Here is a 9,813-nt window from a genome sequence, read left to right on the forward strand (position 1 = left end):
AACATGGTAGCAGCATAGCAACATTGGTAGCAACACAACTATGGTAGGAGCAATACCGATGGTAGCACACAACATGGTAGGAGCACAAGATGGTAGCAACACAACATGGTAGCAACACAACATGGTAGCACACAACATGGTAGCAGCACAACATGGTAGCAACACAACGATGGTAGGCAACACAACGAGACAACAACATGGTGCAGCACAACATGGTAGCACTACAACATTGGTAGGAGCAACGATTGGTAGAACACAACATGGTAGCAGCACCACATGGTAGCATCACACATGGAGAGCACATGGTAAGCACAACAGCAGACAACATGGTAGCAAACAAGGGCACAGCACAAGCATGGTACAACATCATGGTAGCAACACAACATGACAACATCATGGTAGCAACACAACGGGACAACATCATGGTAGCAACACAACATGGTAGCAGCACAACATGGTAGCAACACAACGGGACAACAACATGGTAGCAACACAACGAGACAACAACATGGTGGCAACAACATAACAACAACATGGTGGCAACACAACATGGTTGCAGCACAAAACATGGTACAAAAATTATTGGGCACAGACAACAGCACAAATGGCAAGAAGCTAGAGAGACACACGTGAAGCAGACACAACTGTCAGTAAGAGTGTCCATGATTGAGTCTTTGAATGAAGAGATTGAGATAAAACTGGACAGTTTTAGTGTTTGTTGCAGCTCGTTCCAGTCGCGAACTGCAGCGAACTGAAAAGAGGAGAGACCCAGGGATGTGTGAGCTTTGTGGACCTTTAACAGAATGTGACTGGCAGAACGGGTGTTGTATGTGGAGGATGATGGCTGCAGTAGGTATCTCAGATAGGGAGGGAGTGAGTCCTGAGAGGGTTTTAGAAATAAGCATCAACCATTGGGTCTTGTGACGGGTATACAGAGATGACCAGATTACATTAGTATAGAGTGCAGTGATGTGTCCTATAGGGAATATTGGGGGCAAATCTGATGGCCGAATGGTAAAGTGAGTCCTAGGAAGAGAAATGGAGAAAAAAAAATCAGGTACTAGGGAGGGAAAAATGCAGGAGAACAAAATACAGAGCTAGGGAGTTTTCAGCACCTCAACCCCATACTGTCTACATGTCTACCTCAACCCCATTCTGTCTACATGTCGACCTCAACACCATATGGTCTACCTCAACCCCATACTGTTTACATGTCTACCTCAACCCCATACGGTCTACCTCAACCCCATACTGTTTACATGTCTACCTCAACCCCATACGGTCTACCTACAACCCCATACTGAGTTCACCTTCAACCCCATCTTTACGTTCTACTCCTACCTCAACCTTCACCCCACTACGGTCTACCTTCAAACCCCCATACTGTCTACCCTTCAACCCCATACTGGGTCTACCTGCAACCCCATACGGATCTAACCTCAACCCCATACGGGTCTACCTCAACCCCCATACGTCTACCTCAACCCCATACGGTCTCCTTCAACCCCATACTGTCTACCTCAACCCCATACGTTTCACATTGTCTACCTCAAACCCCATTACTGTTTACATGTCTACCTTCAACCCCAACTGTCTACATGTCATTACCTCAACCCCATACGTCTACCTCAACACCCATCCGTCTACCTCAAACCCCATGCCTGTTCTAACCCTCAAACCCCATCCGTTTATCATTGGTCTACCTCAAACCACATACTGCCCTACATGGTCACCTCAACCCATATACCGCCACAACGTTCTACCTCAACCCATACTGTCTTACATTGTTTACCTTCAACCCATCTCTGCCTACATGTTCTACCTCAACCCCATATGGTTTACATGTCTACCTTCAACCCCATTAAGGTTTACAGTCTACCTTCAACCCCATACTGTTTACATGTCTACCTCAACCCCATACTGTCACAGTCTCACTTCAAACCCCATACGCGTCTACCCAACCCCATCATGTCTACCTCAACCCCATCCTGTCTACCTCAACCCCATCCTGTCTACATGTCTACCTCAACCCCATACTGCCTACACGTCACCTCAACCCCATACCGCCTACAAGTTCTACCTCAACCCCATAACTGTCTACATGTCTACCTCAACCCATACTGTCTAACATGTCTACCTCAACCCCATACGGTCTACCTCAACCCCATATGGTCTACCTCAACCCCAATACCGCCTACATGTCTACCTCAAACCCCATACTGTCTACATGTCTACCTCAACCCATACTGTCTACATGTCTACCTTAACCCCATCCTGCCTAAATGTTCTACCTCAACCCCATAAGGTTTTACATGTTCTATCAACCCATACTGTCTACATGTTCTACCTCAACCCCATAAGGTTTACATGTCTACCTCAACACCCCATAAGGTTTACATGTCTACCTGAACCCCATACTGTCTACATGTCTACCTGAACCCCATACTGTCTATTTGTCTACCTCAACCCCATACTGTCTAAATGTCTACCTCAACCCCATACTGTCTAAATGTCTACCTCAACCCCATACTGTCTAAATGTCTACCTCAAACCCCATACTGTTTACATGTCTACCTCAACCCCATAAGGTTTACATGGTCTACCTCAACCCATAAGGTTTACATGTCTACCTAACCCCAAGTTTACATGCTACCTGAACCCCATACTGTCTATTTGTCTACCTCAACCCCATAGCTGTCTAAATGTCTACCTCAACCCCATACTGTCTCGTTGTGTGGAATATAATAGCTGACTCAATTTACACTGCCTTAATAACTGTAGAGGAGATTAAATTAAAAACAGAAAAGAGAAAGAAAGAGGCCTACATGTGCCAGCCCCCTACCTTTCCTACCCTGTGCTGTGTCTCTATGACAAGGCCGACATGTGCCAGCCCCCTCCCCTACACTGTGCTGTGTCTCTATGACAAGGTCGACATGTGCCAGCCCCCTCCCCTACCCTGTGCTGTGTCTCTATGACAAGGCCGACATGTGCCAGCCCCCTCCCCTACACTGTGCTGTGTCCGTATACAAGCCGACATGTGCCAGCCCCCTCCCCTACCCTGTGCTGTGTCTCTATGACAAGGCCGACATGTGCCAGCCCCCTCCCCTACACTGTGCTGTTTTCTCTATGAAAAGGTCTACATGAAATGGTCCAACCACACGCTGTGTAGAGTGATAGCAGATGTGTGTTAGCTTCCACCCCACACTGTGTAGCATCTCAGAGAACACAATCAGTCAGTAGGGGGTTTAATTACTACGACAACAGCAGCTATACATCAGCCCTTGCCCCATTGCTACGGCAACACGCCTCTGTAATACAGGGATAGGCAACTAGATTCATTCAGGGGCCGGGAAATAATTATAATATTGTGTACGCTACAAAAATGGACCACAGCTAAGCACAAAAAGAGATTGTATTTGAAAATAACAATAATTTCACGCCTTGATTACACTGAGACACCATCACATACGTCTATTTTGTTATTTATGGAAATACTTGGGAACAGATTTCCTAAATGAAACACATTTTTGCTGAATTCCTGGTGATTTAACAGTCTTTTGTGACCAAAAACTAGAAACTTTAGGGGGGCAGAAAAAATGTTTTGCCTGTTGTTACAGCTCATATAAGTAAATCAGTCAGCTGAAATAAAATCACTAGGCCCCAATCTATGGTTTTCACATGACTGGGAATACAGATATGCATCTGTTGGTCAGAGACACCTTAAAAAAACGGAGAGAGGCATCGATCAGAAAACCAGTCAGTATCTGGTGTGACCACCATTTTCCTCATGCAACACGACACATCTCCAGTTGATCAGGCTGTTGATTGAGGCCTGTGGAATGTTATCCTACTCCTCTTCAATGGCTGTGTGAAGTTGCTGGATATCGGCGGGAACTGGAACACGCTGTTGTACACGTCGATCCAGAGCAGCCCAAACATGCTCAATTAGTGACATGTCTGGTGAGCATGCAGGCCATGGAAGAACTGGGACATTTTCAGCTTCCAAGAATTTTGTAGAGATCCTTGTGACGTGGGGCCATGCATTATCATGCTGAAACATGAGGTGATGGCGGCGGATGAGTGGGCCTCAGGATCTCACCACGGTGTCTCTGTGCATCCAAATTGCCATTGAGAAAATTCAACCATGTTCGTTGTCTGTTGTTTATGCCTGCCCATACCATATCCCCACTGCCACCATGGGGCATTCTGTTGACAACATTTTACATTTTAATAATTTAGCAGATGCTCTTATCCAGAGTGACTTACAGTTAGTGCATTCGTCTTAAGATAGCTAGGTGGGACAACCACATATCACAGTCATAGTAAGTACACTTCTCCTCAATAAAGTATTTATTTGCAAAGTCAGAGCTAAAAAGGGAGCCCACAACGTTGACATCAGCCAACCGCTCACCCACATGATGCCATACACATTGTCTGCCATCTGCCCGGCACAGTTGAAAACGGTATTCATCCGTGAAGGGTACACTTCTCCAGCATGCCGAGTGGTTATTGAAGTTGAGCATTTGATTGATTGATTGACTTGATTGATTACGACACCGAACTGCAGGTTTTGTTGTACCATCATCTTTGAAATGCAAGAGAAAGGCCATCATGTATTATTCCAGCCAAGGGGCAATTTAGATATTGGCCAGTAGATGGCAGCAGTGTATGTGCAAAGTTTTAGACTGATCCAATGAACCATTGCATTTCTGTTCAACATTTTGTATCAATACTGCCCAAATGTGCCTAATTTGTTTATTAATAACTTTCCATGTTCAAAACTATGCACTCTCCTCAAACAATAGCATGGTAATATTTCACGTTGGACAGCGCAGTTAGTTTAACACAAATTTTACATTTCTGCCAATATCAGATATGTACTGGGAAATGTTCTTGTTACTTACAATCTCATGCTAATCGCATTAGCCTACGTTAGCTCAACCATCCCGCAGGGGACCCACCAATCCTGAAAGAAAGTGCTGTAGAGCACAGAGAGGGCAGCAGCAAAGTTGGACTCACTGTCCAAAAACACAGATCACTCTCCCCTCGATCAACATCATCCATTTTGAGGAACCCGATAGAGTTTTTTCCTGAAATACACACAAGTAAAGGTGATAATATATACTTACTAGACATCTCTAGATAGCTAACCACAATACTATATATTTCTGTTCCACCTTTAATCAAATACATGTATAATCAAGCATGATCAGCCTCGGTGTGTCTGGCAAAGGAATTTGCGCCTCGACATCAACCCAAGTTGCAGTGACCTAAAAATCACAAAACATACATATAAAAAAATATTCAAATCATGTGTAATAGTACAGTTTAAACACCATTAATCATATCAACTTTATAAGTACAAAAACACTATTCCTTACATCTGCCAAGAGGAACAGAGATTCGTCCTTCTCATTGAAGTGGGTCATCAACTAAAGAATGGCAGCAGTGGCTGTTAGATCGTCACTGCCTCTGACGTAACCGTTGGTTTCATTTAGCAGGCACCGGATCTCTCTCCTCAACTTGGTCTTATGGCTTTTAAAAAAGTTGACAATTCTGTTACCCTTGTTCAGGAGAGCTTGAGTCAGGTGACTGTCAGTCACGAGTACTGAAGCGGTCGCAGAGCCATAACTTGGTGAAAAGGAAAGGCCACTGTTCCTAGGAGGTCACTGATGGAGGAGGACAAGTGTCCATGGAGGAGGACAAGTGTCCTATCCATTGTTACAGATCCTATCCATTATTCATTTTCTTAAAAAAATACAAAGAAAAAAAACTGTTAGGTTATGCGCTGTACTCCATACCAGCACAAGAGAACAAACAAACAATTTACAGAAACATTTGTACTTTTATGTATTTTTGTATTTTCCGTCCCTTTTATTGCATATGCCTCGCTCCCTCATACAATAAAATATTTATTTTGAGGGCAAACAAACTAACTAATTACATAACATTTTTAACCTTGTGTGTGTACACTCTTAAAAAAAAAGATTTCCGAAAGGGTTCTTTGCCTGTCCCCATAGGAGAAACATTTTGGGTTCCATGTAGAACCCTCTGTGGAAAGGCCATGTTTTTTTTTTTTTTTTTTTTTCATAAATAATGAATGCTTTAATATTTAGGAAACAGTAATTGCAGGATTTACACCTGTACTTTCCCAATAAAGCTACTTCCAGCTACGAGCCAGCCTGCAATATGAAAATTACACCCCCAGCCACCAAATTGCATGCACACACCAAAAGAGTTATCAAGCTCTACATTACCATGCAACTCATGCCAACCACACAATCTAAAACATATTATTATAGACTACAAGGCGAAAAGTCTATGCCTGACGTTTCAGAAATCATTAATTTAACGTTGCCTAATTAATGGTTGGATAAGGATCACTTCTGAAATATTAGCAAAAGCACGAGTAAAATTCAACTCACGCGGGGAAAATGCCACGACCATCGCCTTGAATAACGCAGCAAGCTAACCACACAATCTGAAGAAAATGAAAATGAAAGATAACTTTAATATCCTGCATGGTAAAATATCAGTCTGTGGCTGTGGTTGCTGAGAAATAAGGATAACTAAATCTTTTGGGGAATATTCCATCACACAAACCCCAAGACTGAATAGAACTAACGTTAACCAGAGATATTTAAAGAAATGTGTCCAATTGAGTTAAAGCTAACGTTAGCGAGCACCATTTCCCTTTCATCTGAGAGCTTCCATTCCTCTCATTCCAACTACAGAAGCAGCCAAAAAGTATACATCCCCAAAGCAAAATAGCTTAAAACTAAGTAGCCTATCCAAAGAAACACACGTATGGACTTCTGCAACTTGTTAATACTAAAATGATTTGCTCTATTGCTACAATGTCACTGATTAGTTGACCAGCAAGAAAGATCAACGCAACAGACCGACATGTCAACTTGGCTAAACTGTTAGCTAACACAATCCAAACAAGCTAACGTTAGCTAGCTAAATTTAGCAACAAAATGAAACATCCCTTTTTCAGGACCCTGTCTTTCAAAGATAATTTGTAAAAATCCAAATAACTTCACAGATCTTCATTGTAAAAGGTTTAAACACAATATCCCATGGTTCAATGAACCATACACAATTAATGAACATGCACCTGTGGAATGGTCGTTAATTCCCTAACAGCTTATAGACGTTAGACAATTAAGGTTACAGTTATGAAAACTTAGGACACTAAAGAGGCCTTTCTACTGACTCTGAGAAACACCAAAAGAAAGATGCCCAGTGTCCCTGCTCATCTGCGTGAACGTGCCTTAGGCATGCTGCAAGGAGGCATGAGGACTGCAGATGTGGCCAGGGCAATAAATTGCAATGTCCGTACTGTGAGACGCCTAAGACAGCGCTACAGGGAGACAGGACGTACAGCTGATCGTCCTCGCAGTGGCAGACCACATGTAACAACACCTGCACAGGATCGGTACATCCGAACATCACACCTGCGGGACAGGTACAGGATGGCAACAACAACTGCCGAGTTACACCAGGAACACACAATCCCTCCATCAGGGCTCAGACTGTCCGCAATAGGCTGAGAGAGGCTGGACTGAGGGCTTKTAGGCCTGTTGTAAGGCAGGTTCTCACCAGACATCACCGGCAACAACGTCGCCTATGGGCACAAACCCATCATYGCTGGACCAGACAGGACTGGCAAAAAAAAGTGCTCTTTACTGACAAGTCGCAGTTTTGTCTCACCAGAGGTGATGGTCGGATTTGCGTTTATCGTTGAAGGAAGGAGCGTTACACCGAGGCCTGTACTCTGGAGCGGTATCGATTTGGAGGTGGAGGGTCCTTCATGGTCTGGGGTGGTATGTCACAGCATCATCGGACTGAGCTTGTTGTCATTGCAGGCAATCTCAACTTGATGAGTTACAGGGAAGACATCCTCCTCCCTCATGTGGTACCCTTCCTGCAGGCTCATCCTGACATTCCACCAGCCATACTGCTCGTTCTGTGCGTGATTTCCTGCAAGACAGGAATGTCCGTGTTCTGCCATGGCCAGCGAAGAGCCCGGATCTCAATCCCATTGAGCACGTCTGGGACCTGTTGGATCGGCGGGTGAGGGCTAGGGCCATTCCCCACAGAAATGTCCGGGAACTTGCAGGCGCCTTGGTGGWAGAGTGRGGTAACATCTCACAGCAAGAACTGGCAWATCTGGTGCAGTCCATGAGGAGGAGATGCACTGCAGTACTTAAYGCAGCTGGTGGCCACACCAGATWCTGRCTGTTACTTTTGATTTTGACCCCCCCCCCCCCTTTGTTCAGGGACACATTATAACATTTCTGTTAGTCACATGTCTGTGGAACTTATTCAATGTATGTCTCAGTTGTTGAATCTTGCTATGTTCATACAAATATTTACACATGTTAAGTTTGCTGAAAATTAACGCAGTTGAAAGTGAGAGGATATTTATTTTTTTGCTGAGTTTGGGGAGTAGCTTAGTTAAGAAAACCTGCAGTAGGTATATAGAAGTATATAGCATATGAAATTAGTACATACCTTGCAGCTGCTCAAAAATATTTATTTTTTCAACTTTTCCACAAAAATACACATTAAAACAGCTCGAGTACAACAGATACAGTGGAGCAAAAAAGTATTTAGTCAGCCACCAATTGTGCAAGTTCTCTCACTTAAAAAGATGAGAGAGGCCTGTAATTTTCATCATAGGTACACTTGATGAAAGAAAATCACATTGTAGGATTTTTAATGAATTTATTTGCAAATTATGGTGRAAAATATTTATTATTTTCTCATGAGTCTTCCCTCACRGACCGTTTGGTGCGGAGCATCACTTTCGTCTGTTCTCAGGGCAGGCCTGGTTGTAGATAGGTTCGAGTCGCATCGGGGACMTTTTTTWTTTTTTTTWGCATTTCCATAACCTTTACTTAATTATCCTAAACTGCTGCGTTAATTCTCGTAACCTGCTAAGAAAAGCAACTTCTGCTAGTCAAAACCGGCAGACCTGCCCTGAGAGCAGTCTTGGTTTCAACTATGAGATACAGCTCACTTTCTCTCTCTCACACACACACACACACACACACACACCACAGACCGTTTGGAGCTGCCAACTACAGCAGTGTTCGGGTACTACTGTAAAGAAATACAGTAAGTTTGAGTAATTTTTAAAGGAGGTTTACAATTACAGTTAATAACAGTATTTTTTTAGCATTTTACCCATAATGCAGTGCAATCTACAGCTGTAAAACACATTTAAGGTATTTTACTGTGCATTTTACAGTGTTTTACTGTTGAAAGTACAGACAAGTCTTACAGTGTGGTCTTAGGTCATTGAGAAGTCATTGTCTGAACGCAGCCTTGAAATGCGTGGACAGTGTAGGAGCCAAGATGATTTGGATGGACTCCGTAATTCCTGTAGAGTATCTTCTGTTTCCAAAAGGTGTCACAAAGTTATCTATAAAAGTGACTCCAACAGAGCTACAGTAATATTTTAGCCAGATTTGTAATGGCAGTAGGCTGCTGAATCTTTCACGCCCGCGGCCCAGCGATGGTACCAGACTTGAGTTATGTTATCCTTGACTCGATTAGAACATAGCCACAATAGGTCAATATAACAACATGTTGTTTCTTAGCCCTGAATAGATTTCCATCTAGTGTGTGTGTGTGTGTGTGTGTGTGTGTGTGTGTGTGTGTGTGTTTCCTTGCTTCTCCTTCTCCCCATAGGCAGGGCTGTCACAAGGCACACTAAGGACACAGACATATCGAGCATTCCTGGTATTCCACACATACACACACACAACACACACACACACACAACACACACACAACACACAC

The sequence above is a fragment of the Salvelinus sp. IW2-2015 genome, linkage group LG26 (assembly GCF_002910315.2).
Source record: "Salvelinus sp. IW2-2015 linkage group LG26, ASM291031v2, whole genome shotgun sequence".
Lineage (NCBI taxonomy): Eukaryota > Metazoa > Chordata > Actinopteri > Salmoniformes > Salmonidae > Salvelinus > Salvelinus sp. IW2-2015.